Genomic DNA, 18,571 nt, shown 5'->3' on the forward strand with positions numbered 1-18,571 from the left:
CCGCTGATCACAGGTCCCCCTGCGGCTCCTTCAGGGAGTCAGGCTCACTGACTGGGGTGCCACCCGTTTTGCTCCCCTGTTGACCTCTGCTCCCGGCCCACTCCCGTGTCCTCGCCAGGTTGTTCTGCTGAGAATGATGCACCACCCTGGGTGGAGGCAGAGATGCCCAGTGGTGGACTAGCTCTGAGCTTTTGAGGGAGTTTAAGGCAGTTAAAGTCAGATTCAGGCCCTTGACCTAGAGGGTACCCCTTGTCTGGACTGTTGGGGGCAATGGGGAGAACCCTGGGCTCTGAACTATGCCTGGAAGCTCCTGCTGGCTTTGCCGAGTGGTGAAAAGATCCCAGGCTATGGAGGCAGACAGACCTGGGCTAGAATTCCATCCCAACCACTTATGCTCCAGGTCCTTAGGCAAATACTTCCCTTCTCAGAGCTCTGTTGTCTTAACTGTAAATGAAACAGTAACAGCTACCTCCTGGGGGTAATGGCAAAGCTTAGAGGTAATTATGCAAAGCCCTTGCCATCATGTCTGGTAACTGGCATGACACGGTAACTGGCATTAGGGTTATTATCATTTCTGAGGACTTGCTGCATGAACTTGTGTGTGTCTCCTACCTTCTCTGAGCTTCATTTTCCCAGCCTGGTGATGAGAAGGCTGATCAGATCTTTAATGCTGCTGTGGATCTAAACTCCGGTGATACTTATGGAGACGGAAGATGCTGGCGGTGACCTGCCCATGTCTGCTCGGCACTTGCCGGATCTGTTCACACCTAAGGCTTCCTAACTCACACACCTGGAACTCTGCCTGAGAGCTTGCTCTGGCTGCAGGAGCAAACTTGGCCTGCACATGGGGATGACCAGAAAAGTCAGGGAGTTAATGCCGCAGGAGCGATCGTCAAGCACTGAAGGATGAGAACTGGTGAATGTATATCCCGACTTCCTCACTTCCCGGTGGGCAGCTTTGAGACCTTTCATTTGTATGCCTCCTGTTGTTGCCCAGCTGGAGGGAGCCCCAGTTGCCCACAGGAGCGACCTGCTCCTCACATCCCCAATGTGGCTTCCTTCCCTCCCGAGCCAGGTCCCTGCCCCTTAGTGATGCCTCCCGGATTGGCTGCCATAGAAACTGTGTGCTCAGCGCTGGAGCTTAGTGTCTCCCGGAGTGGTCCTGGCATGGTGGTCATCATCAGCCCTGGAGGCTTTGAGAGGCACAAGCCTGGGTGGAAAACAAATCTCCCTTCCCCGAAGATCAAGTCCAAAGGATGACTCTTCCAGGAGCACTGAAGAGATAGACATCTGTCTGTCTTGTACCACCTTGGTGCTGGTACCATCTTGAAAGACTGTTTGAAATGCATCCTGAGTGAAATGACCAGGGCTGGGAATGCTGAGTGCAGGAATGAGTGAATGAGCATTGACCCACGGATCTCCCTCCACATCGCTGCTGCCTCCAGGCTCACGACAAGGAAGGCCTGGCAACACTTAGGGTTGTGGGGAAGGAGCACGTTGTTTGAACAAGGGAGTCATGATTCACAATCAAAGCAGTAATAAGAGCCCAGACATCATGAGTTCACCTGTCGAGGTCACAAATTACCTTCACATCTAAGATCTCACTTAATATCCCCAACGACCTGACCAGGAAGATTTTCTTCTAATTACTATGATTATCAGTTGTATCATCATTACCCTCATTTCATCTTACTGTAGGATGCAGCCAGCGCCTCCTGAGTCCTGACAGACATGAATAATCAATCAAGGTGTTCTCACCCACTGAGCCTCAGCTCCTTCTCCATCTAGCACTGTAGGCAGGGGCTACCAATCAACTGACATGAAAGCCGAAGCCCATTTTTCTTCCCTGGCTAGCAGCTTTCCTGACAACAATAAATTCTTATTAAATTAAATTGAAAGGCTCAAGGAAGAAGAAGCAAGCTAGGCTCTGGGCCTGTGTCTCCTGATGCCCACCCAGTCCAACACTCTGAGTGCAGACATCAGTTAGAAGGCTGCTTCATTAAGAAAGTTTCCTTCATTTCTCTAACTTAGTGAGACAGCCCCAGATACTGTGATGATACATATACACACACTGACAGATACACACACCCTTTCTCCAAGGCAGACTTCCCTTAAAACTTAAAAAAGAAAAAAATCAGGACTTTTCTGGCAGCCCAGCAGTTAAGACTCCTTCCTTCCAATGCAGGTGGTATGGGTTCGATCTCTGGTTGGAGAGATAAGATTCCATATGTCTTGCAGCCAAAGGAAAAAAAAAAAAAAAAAAAAACCAACCCTATTCCTGTGGTGATAGTTACACAACTCTGTAAATATACCAAAAACCATTGTACATAAAGCAAGCAAATTGTATGGTGTGTAAATTACAACTCAATAAAAAATTTAAAAAGTCACCGAGCAGTGTTGGCAAGGAGATCAGGCAAAAGGGAGTTTGGGGATTGGCCAAGTTGCTTCAGCCAGGTAGACGGGCTTCCTAAACCACGCAGTGGGGCCAGACACCACAGGGAGGCCCTGTGCAGTAATGAATTAATCACTGATAACAAAGACTCAAAGTTACTCTTATCTCTAAACAGGGAAATGCTTTTTGACTAGCAAATTGGAAATTTTCATTTTCATCACTGCAAAAGCATGAATTTTCTCTTGCTTTGTTACTTCTCAGATAGAAAGTGTTCCTTTTAGAGTCTAGAACCGGCAGCTGAAGGCCCCTACCTCATGGGTCCCTGCTGGCTAGAGTGGGGAGAGGGCTTACTGAGCCCCCAGAGCAGGGACCCTTGCCTGAGCCATGTGACCTCCCTGAACCTCAGTCTCTTCATCTGGAGAATCCAATGCTTGCTCCTGTCTGACTGCCACTGTGTAGGGTTGTGGGGTTGGTTACGAACTGAGTAACTTTGGGTAAATTACTTTGCTTCTCTGGCATTAGTTTTCCTATTTAAAAAAGGAAATGATGACATCTTTTTTGACAAGATATGGAGTGGATTACATGCAATGTGTATGCAAAAGCTGTACCTGGGAGACACAGAGCAGCCCTGAATCTCTGAATCTTGTTAGTCCTCTCCCACTCATCTCACTGAATTGTTGTAAAATTCAAGGAAATGATTCATGAGAAAATGCTATTATACCTGTGCTGTCAGTTAGAACTTTCAGCAATGATAGAAATGTTTTCTGTGTTCGGTGTCCAAGACTCCTGAAATGTTGCTCATGTGCTCAAGTACTGTCTTTTACATTTTATGGCATTTAAATCCATTGATATTTAAAAGCCACATGTGGCTAGTAGCCACTAGGGTGGACATGGCACATTTAAACATAGAGCAATGATCTTTAAGAAGTAAATCTCTTCACTCCCTCCCCCAACACCTTCATCAGAGTCAATACTTTGGCACGAAAAAGTCATTGTTGCCTAAATATGTACAAGTTAAAGAAGACAAATTAAAGACCAGGAACCTTAGTTGCTTTTGTTCAGTTGCTCAGTCGTGTCCAACTCTGCAACCCCATGGACAGCAGCATGACACAGGCTTCCCTGTCCTTCACCAACTCCTGGAGCTTGCTTGAACTCATGTACGTTGAGTTAGTGATGCCATCCAACCCTCTCATCCTCTGTCGTCCCCTTCTCCTCCTGCCCTCGATCTTTCCCAGCATCAGGGTCTTTTCTAATAAGTTGGCTCTTTGCATCAGGTGGCCAAACTATTGGAGTTTCAGCTTCAGTATCAGTCCTTCCAATGAATGTTCACAATTAATTTCGTTTAGGATTGACTGGTTTGATTTCCTTGCAATCCAAGGGACTCTCAAGAGTTTTCTGCAATACCACAGTTCAAAAGCATCAATTCTTCAGCTCTCAGCCTTCGTTATGGTCCAACTCTCACATCCATACATGACTACTGGAAAAACCACAGCTTTGACCTGGTAACACACCACAAGTAAGATGGAAGAGTAGAAGGGTGTGTACTCATCTTCTCCTGCAAGAACACCAAAATCACAGCTAGCCGCTGAACAACCATCAACAGGAGAATTCTGGATTCCACCAAAAAAAGATACCCCATGTCCAATGGCAAAGGAGAAGCCCCAAGAAGATGGTAGGAGGGGCTCAATCATGTTTAAAGTCAAATCTCAGACCCGCCAGAGATGCTTGGAGGGCACAAACAAAAATTTGTGCGCACCTGGATGAAGGGAAAGAAGCAGTGACTCCCACAAGAGACCGAACCAGACCTGCCTTTGAGTGTCTGAGTGTCTCCTGCAGAGGCACGGGTCAGCAGTGACCTGCCAAGGGGACAGGAGCTTTGGCTGCAGTGGACCTGGAAGGCATGGCATGTAGCATAATTCCTCTCAGAGGAGGTCGCCATTAGCTTCACTATAGAGCGGCCAAGCAGATGACACAAACTGGAGAACAATGATAGCAAAGAAGTTCTCACATTGTTGCAAAATTTTTAGGACCCACAACAGATTTCTCAACCTGGGGATCTGGAAAAGGGACTGAGAACCCCCAGGGAATCTGACTTTGGAGGCTAGCAGGATTTGATTACAAAACTTCCACAGGACTGGGAAACAGACTCTTTGAGGGCACAAACAAAACCTTGTGCACACCAGGACCCAGGAGAAAGGAGCAGGGACCCCACAAGAGGCTGAGCCAGACCTGCCTATGAGTGTCCAGAAGTCTCTGGTGGAGGCATGGGTCGACAGTGGCCTGTCTCAGGGTCAGGGCACTGACTACAACAGTCCTGGGAGCCACAGCTTGCTGGCATAAGTCTTTTTGAAGGAGGTCCCCATTAAAACTCAACATTCAGAAAACTAAGATCATAGCATCTGGTCCCATCACTTCATGGCAAATAGATAGGGAAACAGTGGAAATGGTGACAGACTTTATTTTGGGGGGCTTCAGAATCACTGTAGATGGTGACTGCAGCCATGAAATTAAAAGATGCTTGCTTCTTGGAAGGAAAGCTATGACCAACCTAGACAGCATACTAAGAAGCAGAGACATTACTTTTCCAACAAATGTCTGTCTACTCAAAGCTATGGTTTTTCCAGTGGTCATGTATGGATATGACAGTTGGACTATAAAGAAAACTGAGTGCCAAAGAACTGATGCTTTTGAACTGTGGTGTTGGAGAAGACTCTTGAGAGTCCCTTGGACTGCAAGGAGACCCAACCAGTCCTTCCTAAAGGACATCAGTCCTGAATATTCATCGGAAGGACTGATGCTGAAGCTGAAACTCCAATACTTTGGACACCTGATGTGAAGAACTGACTCATTGGAAAAGACCCTGATGCTGGGAAAGATTGAGGGCAGGAGGAGAAGTGGACGACAGAGGATGAGGTGGTGGGATGGCATCACTTACTTAATGGACGTGAGTTTGAGTAGATTCTGGGAGTTGATGATGGACAGGGAGGCCTGGTGTGCTGCAGTCCATGGGTTGCAAAGAATCAGACATGATGAGCTAAGCGACTGAACTGAACTAAACTGAGCAGAGAGGAAACACAGCCCCACCCATCAGCAGAAATTGGATTAAAGATTTACTGAGTTTGGCCCCACCCATCAGAAGAAAACCCAGTTTTCCCCCACAGCCAGTCCCTCGCATCAGGAAACTTCCACAAGCCTCTTATCCTCATCTATCAAAGGGCAAATGGGATGAAAACCACAATCAGAGAAAACTAACCAAACTGATCACATGGATCACAGCCTTGTATAATTCAATGAAACTATGAGCCATGCCATGTAGGGTCACCCAAGACGGATGGGTCATGGTGGAGAGTTCTGACAAAACGTGGTCCACTGGAGAAGGGAATGGCAAACTGCTTCAGGAACCTTAGAGAAGAAGCCAAAGTGAAGTCGCTCAGTCCTGTCCGACTCTGTGACCCCATGGACTGTAGCCCACCAGGCTCCTCTGTCCATGGAATTTTCTAGGCAAGAGTACTGGAGTGGGTTGCCATTTCCTTCTTCAGGGGATCGTCCCAACCCAAGGATCGAATCCGGATCTCCCACATTGTGGGTAGAGGCTTTACCATCTGAGCCACCAGGGAATCCCTGAGACAAAGCCAAACGTGCCATTTTTTATGGAAAAAATCAAGACCCAGAAAGGGTGGCACAACTTGCCCAGTGACACAAGACTAGGTCTCCTGATTCCTGTTGGAGAACTGTCTCCACCAGTGAGAAGGGTTCCCCAGCCATAGTAGGTGAATTGATTTTCCTTCTACCTGGGGACTTCCCTGGTGGCTCAGACGGTAAAGCATCTGCCTTCAGCATGGGAGACCTGGGTTCAATCCCTGGGTTGGGAAGATCTCCTGAAGAAGGAAATGGCAACCCACTCCAGTATTCTTGCCTGGAAAAATCCCATGGACGGAGAAGTGTGGTAGGCTACATACAGTCCATGGGGTCGCAAGGGTCGCAAAGAGTCGGACACGACTGAGCAACTTCACTACTTCTTCTACCTAGGTACAAGGTTGCAGATGACCTGCAGCTTGAACCCTGTTTGAAGTCTCAGTCTGAGACCACCTTAATTACTGTTAAAACTCTTCCTGGTATAAGTGCCCCATTTGACAGACTAATAATTAGATTTTTGTTCTTTCCTGTTGCCAGGAGAATTCCACAAAGCAGGCACAGATCTCCCCAGAGAGAGGATGTGTCAGAATAAGGGATGTTCCTATGACCTGGGAACCTGGGAGTGCAGTGGCTAAGCCTTCAGATGACTGACAGCCAGCCTGGGCCCTAGACAGGCAAAGCTCTGAGTTGTACTGATTGCTATCTGCTCTTCTTAGAACTGCAAGGAGGCCTTTAGGGGTGAATCTGGTCCAGTGAAGTCCCAACAAAAGCACATGGTGAGAGATAATGAAGATTAAGGGAGAAGTTTCCAAAAAGCCCAACAGAGAAATGGATTAACTGAGATATTATCTTATCAAAAGTGAAGGCAGAAATAGCCTGTCTAGAAGCAGAACCTTTCCCAGTGAGGGGATTGCCCGTAAAAATCATCATGTGTATTATCTAATCTAAGATGGTTTTAGTACTTAAAGCAAGACACTGCTCAGGTGCTATCAGAGCACTTTCTACAACTTTGCAGCCAATGTGCTAATAGGCAACACAAACCTTGTGCAGAACATGCAGCATGTTCCTCTAGGGACAGCCTGGCTGCCGACCCTGGGGGCGTGACGGGGGTCAGGCCGCGGAGCCCTTGGAGCTGAAAGCATTGTTGAGAGCTGCCACTGCCTGGCCCTGCGGACTGGACATCTGCCTTCACCTTCTGGGACCTCAGTCTGCTGTTCGTAAACAAGAACAGAGTTAGGAGTGACCCACGTGCCTCTGAAGGCTTTAACATCTGCTCAGGGCTCCGAGTTCATGGAACTACCTAGTTTCCTGAATAAGCCATGTGGTTTCACTACTCAGGGCTCAACACCAGCTCAGTTTATCCTGTTTGTTGGTTTTCTTGATTATTGTCTGTTTCCTCCACTGGGATGTCAGCTTTTCAAGGATGAGAGACTGTCTGCTTTGTTCACTGATGTGTTGAGGGTTCACCCAGCCCTAGTTCAGTGACTGGTACATGTCTGCATGCCTGCTAAATCGCTTCAGTTGTGTCTGACTCTGTGTGACCCAAAGGACTGCAGCCTGCTAGGCTTCTCTGTCCATGGGATTCTCCAGGCAAGAATCCTGGAGGGGGTTACCATGCCCTCCTCCAGGGGATCTTCCCGACCCAGGGATCAAATCCGATTTCCTGCCCTGGCAGGCAGGTTCTTTACTACTCACCACCTGGGAAGCCCCACCTGGCTCATGGTAGCTGCCGAATAAACAAGTGTTGAAGGCTCAATGGATCATAGACCCAGATGCAAGAGCTTAAACTAAAAAGCTTTTAGAAGGAAATGTAAATTTTTGTGACCTTGGGTTAGGTAGTGCTTTCTTGGATATGACACTACAAGCACAAGTAACTGAAGAAAAGTAACGATTTGAACTACATCAGAATAAAAAACGTGTGCTTCAAAACACACTATTAAGAAAGTGAAAAACAACCCACAGAATGGAAGAAAATATCTGCAAATCATATATCTGATAAGGGTCTAGTATTTATAACTATATAAAGGACTCTTACAACTCAACAACAAAAAGACAAAAGACTAAAAAAACGGACAAAGGATTTGAAAAGACATTATTCCAAAGAACATACACAAATGCCCATAAGCTCTGTAAAGTTACAGTGGTAAGTTACCATTAGTTATCAAAGAATGCAAATCAAAACCACAATGAGTACTACTGTACACCCACAAGGATGATTAGAATCAAAAGTCAGATAATAACCAGTGCTAATGAGGATGTGAAGAGGTTGAATTCCTCTTAATTGCTGGGGGGAGTTTAGAATGCAACAGCCACTTTTCCACTTTGGAAAACAGTTTGCTTAGAAAATTAAACACCGAGTTACCATATAAACCAACAATTCCACTCCTAGGTCCATACCCAACAGAAAAAGTGGATGGAAAGTTCCCAAATGTCCATCAGCTGATGAATAGACGAATAAGCTATGGTGTATCCGTGTGCACGTGTGCTAAGTCACTTTAGTCGTGTCTGCCTCTTTGAGACCCTGTGGACTATAGCCCGCCGAGGTCCTCCGTCCATGGGATTCTCCAGGCAAGAGTACTGGAGTGGGTTGCCATCCCCCTCCACAGTGTATCCATGTGTGTATGTGCCTAGTCGCTCGGTCGTGTCTAACTCTTTGTGACCCAGTGGACTGCAACCTGCCAGTTACCTCTGTCCATGCGGATTCTTCAGGCAAAAATACTGGAGTGGGTTGCCATGCCCTCCTCCAGGGAATCTTCCCAACCCGGGTATCGAACCCAGGTTTCCCACATTGCAGGTGGATTCTTTACCATCTGAGCTACCAAGGAAGACCCTGGTATATCCATACTACATGCTAAATTTGGCAATAAAAAGGAATGCAGTATTAATACGTTACAACATGGATGAACTTTGAAAACATGATGTTAAGTGAAAGAAATTGGTCACCAAAGACCGTACATTCCATGGTTTCATTTATGTGAAATTCCTAGAAAAGGCAAATTCACAGAAAGGGAAAGTAGATTAGTGGTTGCGGGAGGAGGGAATGGAGAGGGGTTGTGAATGGTTATTAGGCTTCTTCTAAGGGAGATGAACATGTCCTAAAATTAAACTGTGGTCTTGGTAGCACAACCCTGTGAATTTACTAAGACCTTTGAATTGTTCATTTTAAATGGGTGAATTGTAGGGTATATGAATATATCACTAGAACTTCTTTAAAAAAAAAAAAAAACCAACAACAGCTATGGAAAACCAGGAAATGATGGTGTCTGGGCTGAGCCCTGTGGTGTGAGCAGGGAGGGAAGTAGAGTTTGGGTGGGATGTGGGCGTCACAGAGAAGCAGAAGGAGAGTGAGTGCTTTGTGAAGGAGGAGCCCCTGGCGAAGTCCCCAGGGGTAGAAGGAATCCTGAAGGAAGGGCAGCAGAGCGGGGAGGAAGGAGGAGGGCCGGGAGGAAGCCAGAGTGCGTCCTGGGCAGGTAGGACAAGAGAAGGAGCTCAAGCACCCCTCCACCTGCAGAAAATGCAGCCCACTTTCAACCTCTCTAGACTCTTCGTGTCTTGAGGGAATCAGACAGCGAGTGCCCTGGGCAAGAAGCCAGGTTTTTAGACTGGACTTAGTTAAATGTAAGCAAATCCTGGGTGCCACAGTCACCCAGATGCCAGGATTGTGAGTTGAGGGCTCTGCTCTTGCCAGTTGCCTTGGCAGGGGCGGGGAGGACCAGCATGATGCCAGCCTCCCCTAAAATGCACGTGCGTGTGGGAACACATGTGTGTTCATGAACATACACACTTGCACACACTCACGAACGTGTGCACGTACACCCACGCTTACACACAGACACGCATCACAGGATCTAGTAGCACAAACGCATATGCACATGTGCACACCCACATACTGCACACACACACACACACTCACAAGCATGCATGTATATGCATAAGCACACACACTCTCACACATGGCCCGCACACGTACACACAGGCAGGCACACATGGGTCCACACGTGCCTGCACACGCTCTCACACACACGTCCAGAGTGGGGCACAGGATCTCTTTTGCTGCCTCTGGGAGCTCCATAGGGTGCCTGTGAGCTCTAGTTTCTGAGTGGCAAGCCCGTTCCTCATCTACGTGGCCGCCCTTTCCATCACTCTTCCCTGGCTCGGATCCACTGTGTCAACAAAATGTGTCTTTTGCTAACACTGTTGGCATTCTGCATTTTCTTCTAGGGGTTGCTGCAGGCTGCCGAGTGATTCACACATGAACAAGCGTTCTTTTCTCATGCGATTGGTCTCCGTTCCTTTCTCCCAGTTTGTTGTCTTTCCTATAAATCCATGCGCTCACTAACTTCTGAGTGCATTTCCTTCCTCTCCGTCACCTCGAGTCTAATCTGATGGCCAGGCCTTCTCTGTAGGGGCTTCTACTCTGATGGAATCACCTTCTTGATTCTTGGTCACGGGTTTTTGTGAGTCTGGACATCTTAACCCAGAGTATTTGAAGCCCTCCGGTTATAACCCCAGCTCTGCTATTGGGACATACCTTTGCCTCTAGAGGTGATACTCCATCCTGTCTGGGGCTGGAGAGAGCTGAGCGGGACCCAGCACAGTGTCTGTCCCCCCTCTGGCAGTGCCAGAGACCTGAATGTCTTGGCAACGCTAGCAATGTGGCCATCCTTTCAAACAATGGTTTTTAACATTTGTTTGAGCATTCGTTCAGAAGAGGGATGGAGTGGGCCTGGGTGAGGAACAGAACAGGCCCTCTGTTGGAAGCCTTGGACTAGTGCACCAACGAATTCAGCTCGGGCCCAGACATGCATATCTAACTCTTCTAGTCCATTAACACTGTTGGGGCCTGGTGACGGACCCTCCTCTTACGCCCCGGGAGAACATCCTGGGGAGCACCATCCCCCTTCCAAGTGGTTTCTGAGAGTATTCCTTCTAAGACACCCTTGGAGTTTATGTCTTTAGGAAACCTCCTGGTTGGGCTGCAGACTGAGCATAGCGGGGAGAGGAGCAGCATATTCCAGGGGCACATGGGGTGGTGTAGACCCACATCTGAGTGATCCTGTTGTTTCTCCTCTTTTGTACATCGCTCCCCTCCTCCAACACCGCCGGGGCTGCCTGACGGCAGAATGAAGCCCCAGTTCCTCAGCCTGGCACCTAAGGCCCTCATGACTGGGGGTTCAGCAGGACATTTTGTCTTGTGTGGCTCTTCTTTAGCCCCTGGAGCTTAGACCTGCTGTCCCAAGCTCTCCTGACTGTGTCTCCACTCATGCTGTGCCTCTGCAACTGGGATCTGTTGGAGCCCATCCACAGCTCCTCGCTGGGGACGCAGCAGTGCACACGTCCCAGCAGCGAGAATCTGCATTGCTTCCCCGAAGCTTTCGGAGGTCACCAGGGCGCACTTTGCTGCCAGGATGAACAACAGGCTTGCTGAAAACCAATCTGCTCCACATGACAGCCGAGGTCAGGACCCTGGTCTATGGTGATTTTGCTGTATGCTTAACACCTACCCCAGGACTTGGCAAATAGGTGTTCAAAAGATCTGTTAACGAATGAATGGCTAAATGAATAGTCACAGGGAGCTGGAGCCTTCTCAGGTAAGTGAGGGTCTGGGCTGGCTCATCCTGTCTGCGACCTGGTTCATTTTCCTAGAATATGGCTCAGATTCAGCAGCCGGGTGCCCAGGTCACATGTAAATTAGTGGCAGGGGGCACTTTTCAAATGGGGGCTTTAGATCTGGAATTTGCTTTCTGGAAGGTGCCCCCAGTTTTCAGCTTTGTCAATCCAGGGGCCAGACGCTTGGGTTTCCAGTTGAAAAACAACAGCTGTGAATATTAAATGAGTCTCATACACCGGGAGAGTCTTCGATCGGTAGAATGTGTATAAATTTCAATAATAATGGGGATGCATTCATCAGACCTATCAATCATTACCCCCTGTGCCGCTAAGACATTTCTCAATGTCAGACAGAAGCCTGGCAGACATGTTTTCTGGAATCCAGCTGCATGGCCAAAGGCCCGTGGCCCTCACTGAGGGCAATCCCCTTCTCCACCCAGGCGTTAGTCTCCCCAGGGAGGAGGATTTGCAGTGGAGAGCCTTGTTTTGACTGTCTAGGGCTCAGAAGTCTGAGTGCCAAGATGGTACATGTTGAAACATCCATTCTCTGCCCTCTGTTCATTTGCACAATGGCGTGCATGTCTAATTATGTCTCTCGTCTCCTAGAAATGCCTGCGGTGGGGCCCTTTTGCCTGGAAAATGAAGCTCCAATTCATCCCAGGGAATTGGAGATGTTGCTTGGTCTTGTCATCAAATCTCTTCTCACTCACCCTGTGGTCCTTCTGGGTGGGAGTCGTGTCATGCCCTGCTCATGTCTTCCACCTCTGCTCCTGCTGCCCCCTGGTCCTTACACATCTCCAAGAGAGAAGGAGGGTCTTTCAGGTTGTGGACACAGCACACCAGAATGACCAGCATGTAAGAGGGTGGAGGAGGGGGAAGCCAGGAAAGGCATCACATGACTTGGTATTTTAGGAATCCCTCCTGTTAGCACTCACAGGACTGGATGTACAGTGAATGCTGAGATTTCATAGAAATACTCACTGGTCATCTATCTTGCCAGGCTCTTGGCCACGCACCAAGGATGGAACTTAAAAAAATATTTAAGTAATGAACTGCAGTACAAGGCACAAGAACTGTGTGCTGAGAAGGGTGGGATCTAACGTCTGTTGCTCAGTTGCTCAGTCATATCTGACTCTTTGCCACCCTATGGTCTGTAGTGCACCAGCCTCCTCTGTCCATAGGATTTTCCAGAGAAGAATGGAGTGGGTTGCCATTTCCTTCTCCAGGGGATCTTTCTGACCCAAGGATCGAACCCAAGTCTCCTGCGTCTCCTGCACTGGCTGGCGGATTCTTTATGACTGAGCCACCTGGGAAGCCCTCATGGTTGGCTTCCTGCCTTATGCTGGCACTGTGCATTCAATCCCCCTAGAGGTGGACTGTGTTTCTAAAGAGACTGAAAGGATACCCCACCCCACGTGCTCTTTGACCATGTGACCACAGCACTTTCCCATCACAAATTAGTGCGTATTTCTTCTCCCCTTGAATCTGGGTGGACCATGTAACTTCTGAAAATTGCCTGTGTATCCACTTTCCTGCTTTACAGTATTCTTGAGGGAGGGCAGTCTATGTCTGACCACCAGAGGCCATGCTGTGAGGAAGCCTGAACTAGTCAGAGGCCAAGCAGAAGGGCCCCAGTGAGACAGTCATGTGAGTGGAGCCGTCTTGGAGCTTCTAGTCCAGCCCAGCCATTAGTGAGGAGAATGACCTCCGAGGACACCTTGTGGACCATGATCACCCCAGCCTGAATTCCTGACCCATCGATTCTTGAATGAATAAAATGGTTGTTTTATAAGCCTCTAAGTGTTGGGATCATTTGCTAGACTGCAGGAGAAAACCCAAACACCCCTTTCACCCTCCTTCACAGCTCCAAGAGGCAGGGGGCATTATTTCCACTTTATAGATGGGAAACCAAGGACTGGAGGCCTGAATGACTAATCCAAGGTCATACGGGGAGTCAGTGGTGAAAGCAGGATCCATTTATATGTGTGTGTTAGTCGGTCAGTCGTGTCCAGCTCTTTGTGACCCTATGGACTGTAACTTGCCAGGCTCCTCCATCCATGGGATCTTCCAGGCAAGAATACTGGAGGGGATTGTCATTTCCTTCTCTATTTATTTCCATTATTTATTTATAAATCTTTTATAAGCAATATTTTTTTCAAAGTCTTTATTGAATTTGTTACCATATTGCTTCTGTCTTATGTTTTGTTTTTTTTTTTGGCCACGAGGTATGTGGGATCTTAGTTCCCCAATCAGGGATTGAACCCACATCCCTTGCACTGGGAGGTGACGTGTTAACCACTGGACCACCAGGGGAGCCCCCAGAAGCAGGATTTAAAGGCAGGCCTCAGTGACCCAAAGGCTGTGCCTGTCCCCTCGGTCATGGAGCCTCAGAGAGCAGAAAATGAACACTTTTCCTTCTGCGGAGGGAAGCTGGGAGGTGGGAGGGAGATTTTCCTTGTGTACCTTTACAATTTTGAATACACTACTCTAAAATGAACAAATAAAGGTAATGTTTTTACTGAAAAGAAAAATAACTGTGGTATGTGTGTACACTAGGCTGGGAGCAGATGAAATTAGAGGCTGCTGCTTCACAGAACAGAAGCCTTTGGACTTGGCATTGAGTGGGGTGGTTTCCATCCCCAGCTATGTTGCAGTCACCTCTGAGCTTTAGAAATGCCTGGTGCCTGGCCAACCCCCACCCCCCCCCCCCCCCCCCCCCGAGGTTGCAGGTTTAATTGGTCTGCGGCGTGGCTTAGGCCTCAGGATTTTTGAAAGGCTCCCTAGGTGGTTCAAATGTGCAGCCCTGTTGAGTGTCGAAGGCTTAGATGGAGACCAGGATTCTTCTAGGCGGTGAAAGGCTGGGGAGGGAACGGGTGGGCTGTGTGCACCCGAAGTAGGTGATTTGTGTAGAAAAAAATGAAAAAGAATTGCTTTGGGGGTGTAGGCGCTTAAACAAAACAAAACCAAACAAACACAACAAAACAGAACAAAGGGAGGGCTCTCTTTCTGGCCCTGGTGTGTGTGATCCCTGAGTCGGTTCAGAGCAACGCTCAGCCTCCATGGCCAAACTGATCAATCTCAGAAGAAATTAATTTGAAGGATGGTAATAATTAGGTTTGGTTATGGAGAGAAACGGTAAGCAAAGAAAAATCCATCACAGGGAGCCTCTCCTGGTCCTGGCTTTAGGTGGGTTCCTCCACCAGCAGCCACCCCAGCCATGGCCTTAGGATGCAGCTCTGTGAGCTGATGTGGAAAGAAGTACAGCATGTTTGGCAAAGCAAGCAATTGCAAGACAAGATGGCTAATAAAAAGCTGTTACTACACATAATGTTTGGAGGCAACAGAAGGGGCTGGGATTACTCAATGCTGGTTAACAGTTTCTTCCATGATGCACTTTTCAAGTTGAGTTCCATAATCAACTTTTCGAGTTGATCCACACATCAAGTTGAGTTTCCAAAATAACCGAGGTAAATTTGGGGTGACAACTAGGAAGAGTCTTTTATTTATTTGGCTGTGTTGGGTCTCAGTTGTGGCGTGTGCAATCTTTGTTGAGTCATGCAGGGTCTTTCGATGCAGTGCATGGACTCTCCAGTTTGACATCTGGGCTCAGTACTTGCAGCGTACGGGCTTAGTTGCCCTGTGACATGTGGGATCTTAGTTCCCCGACCAGGGATTGAACTGAGTCCCCTGCATTGCAAGGTGGATTTTTAACCACTGGACCACTGGGGAAGTCCCAGGAAGAGTCTTTTAGAAAGGATCACATCACGGGAACTAAGAGCCCCTAAAGCTTATATTTTTAGACTTTAAAATAATGATGATGATGATGATAACGACAACGGTGGTAATGTGCATATTGTACTTCCTGTGTGCCCAGCACAGTTGTAAGTCCTTCACATGCCTCGATCCAGGCAGGCTCTAGTTCAAATCCCTGCTTTGCCACTCACTAGCTCTATGTCCCAGCATCTCCATTGTCCTACTGATTAATAAGGACACTGCTTCAGCTGAGGTGACCTTGGTGAGGGGCACACTGCCTGCACACCGGGACCCGCCACGACTCACTGCCAACCTAAGGGTCACTTCCTTTCACTAACCCTCATAATGTGAATTCAAAGTTTCAACTCAGCCTATTTACCAGCTTCCTTTTTTAAAGCTCTGCTATCAGCTTTCCTAAGATTTATTCATGGTTTAGTTTCAAAATTTCTATTCTCGACCTCTTAGGCAACTCTCTGGGTCTTGAAATCATTCAGCATCAATTTTATGACTTCCCAGTATAAACTGTCCAGCCCTCCATGACCCACAGAGGCCTCCGGCTGCGTGTGACATTTTAAATGCTAACTTGGGGGTTCTTGTCTTAAAGGGAGGAGGAATTAAGTTCAAATTGTGGCTCTTTAGAAATACATAAAACATGAGCTGGGCTCTTAATGGACAAGTCACCTTCTCACAACCTCTGCCAGGCACGGTTGGGGCAAGCGATTGACTCCCCTCCTCTTTTCAAAATCAAGAGTAAATATTGGTTTACCCTTAACCAGTATGAGTGCAGGCCAATTCTTGTTGCAAGAAAACTGCAGTAGGTGCAAGATGGAGCCGTGGTGGGACCTGTGATCCTTGTATTGGAGCTTGTTGGGCAAATGAGCACTCTGTAGGTGAGGTGGCCTTGGCTCTGGAAGAGTCCTTCAGCCAAAGGAAGAAAGCTAGAAGTGCGGAATTCCAGGAATCTGGAGTGCTCTTGCAGGCAGGGACATCCCCCTGTGTTCGTGTGTACAGTATGGTGCTGATCACGCATTTTCTGAATGCTTTTGGTTTATCCAAAATTCATGATGGACCCAATCTGGTTCAGAAAGTTCTCCCAGAGAGGATCCTCTTGAGGACACAGGTGATCCAGCTGCTTATTTTTTTTAATTTTTTGGCCATGTGGCATGTGGGATTTCAGTCCCCCACCAGGGATAGAGCCAGGGCCCCCTGCACTGGAAGTGCAGAGTCTCAATCACTGGAAGGCCAGGGAAGTCCCTCATCTGACTGTTTAGAAACAAACACTGAAATTCTAGTTGGACTCCACCTTGATATTAAAGCATAGACCTTGAGGCCAGGTTGCCTGGCTGTGCAAACTCGGGAAAACTATTTAACCTCTCTGTGTTATCTGTAAAAATGAGAATAGAAATAATAATACACCTCCTTTAGAGAACTGTTGTGAGGATCAAATGAATTAATTTATTTAACAAGAATTAAAAGAAATGCAACAGTATTTTAAAAATTAAGCCAAAGAGTAGCAAAATCTCATGCTAGGGACCCTCCCTTGAAGTGGCTTATGGCTATTGAATCTCAGTGGCCGTGTTTATGCTTAGCTGTGTCTGGCTCTTTGTGACCCCATGGACTATAGCCTGCCAGGCTTCTCTGTGCATGAGATTTTTCAGGCAAGAATGCTGGAGTGAGTTGCCATTTCCTCCTCCAGGGAACTTTCCTGACCCAGGGATCGAACCTGTGTCTCCTGCATTGTGGGCAGATTCTTTACCTGCTGAGCTCTCGGGGAAGCCCTTCAACAGACTGGGGCCACATTGAATCAAATTCCCTTACCTACAAGAATTTTTGACTTTGGTGGAAAATCTTAAGACGCCTGCCTTCCCCTCTAAGCACCACGGAGAGCTTGATAGTCTTAATCATCACGGTGTAATTCATGGGCAGAGAGTAAAATGCTCCAGTTCCTAAGATGCCCTGTCCACCTGCTCATAGACGCTGGAAACCCCACTCAGCGCCCCTGCCTCTCCTTCTAGGCTCGAAACACAAAGTATTCCCACGCCAGGCAAGGACCTTTTGCTATGAGCTCTCACACAGCCTTATTTTTCTGCTCTGTTACCCTCATCCCACTTGTATTCACTTCCTCATTTTTTGCCTTCCCTCTCAGGCTGTGTGGGGCAAATTTATATGTCGACCTGACTGGACTACAGGATGCCCAGACATTTGGTCAAAAGTTACTCTGGGTGTGTCTGTGAGGGTGTTTCTGGGTGAACGGAATATCTGAACTGGTAGTCAGGGAAGAGCTGTCTGTCCTCCCTAGTGGGGATGGGCCTCAGGCAGTCTGTGAAAGGACTGAACAGAACAGAAACTCTGACCCTTGTCCAGTGAGGGGTGCTCCTCCTGCCCAAATGCTTGAGCTGGGACTTTTTTTTCCCCTTGCCTTTGACTTTCAGGAAGGAACTTATACCACGGTCTCTGGCTTGCCTATCTACAGATCTTGGACTTCTCAGTCTCCATAATCACATGAGCCCATTTCTATAATAGATCTCCTCACAGATCTACATATACAGATCTTCCTCATCTGTCTCCATAAACCCATCGTAAGCTGAAAATATTTTAAGTCAAAAATGCATTTAATACACCTAACTTAGGTGGCGCTAGTGGTAAAGAACCAGCCTGCCAATTCAGGAGATGTAAGAGACTAAAGGGACCTAACACTCAAGCATGCAACTTACCAAACACCATAGTGTAGCCTGCTGCTAAGTCACTTCAGTCGTGTTCGACTCTGTGCGACCCCATAGATGGCAGCCCACCAGGCTCTGCTGTTCCTGGGATTCTCCAGGCAAGAACACTGGAGTGGGTTTCCATTTCCTTCTCCAGTGCATGAAAGTGATAAGTAAAAGTGAAGTCACTCAGTCTTGTCTGACTCTTTGCAACCCCATGGACTGCAGCCCACCAGGCTCCTCCGTCCATGGGATTTTCCAGGCAAGAGTACTGGAGTGGGGTGCCATTGCCTTCTCCAATAGCATAGCCTAGCCTGTCTTAAACATGCTCAGAACACCTAATCAATACACTGGTCAATACATTTGACCAATACAGCTGGTCAAACTCATCTAACACAAAGCCTATTTTATAATAATGCGTCTCATGTAACGTATTGAATACTGTGCTGAAAGTGAAAACCAGAATTCTTTCCTGCAT

Source organism: Bos indicus x Bos taurus, chromosome 8 (assembly GCF_003369695.1).
Source record: "Bos indicus x Bos taurus breed Angus x Brahman F1 hybrid chromosome 8, Bos_hybrid_MaternalHap_v2.0, whole genome shotgun sequence".
Taxonomy (NCBI): Eukaryota; Metazoa; Chordata; class Mammalia; order Artiodactyla; family Bovidae; genus Bos; species Bos indicus x Bos taurus.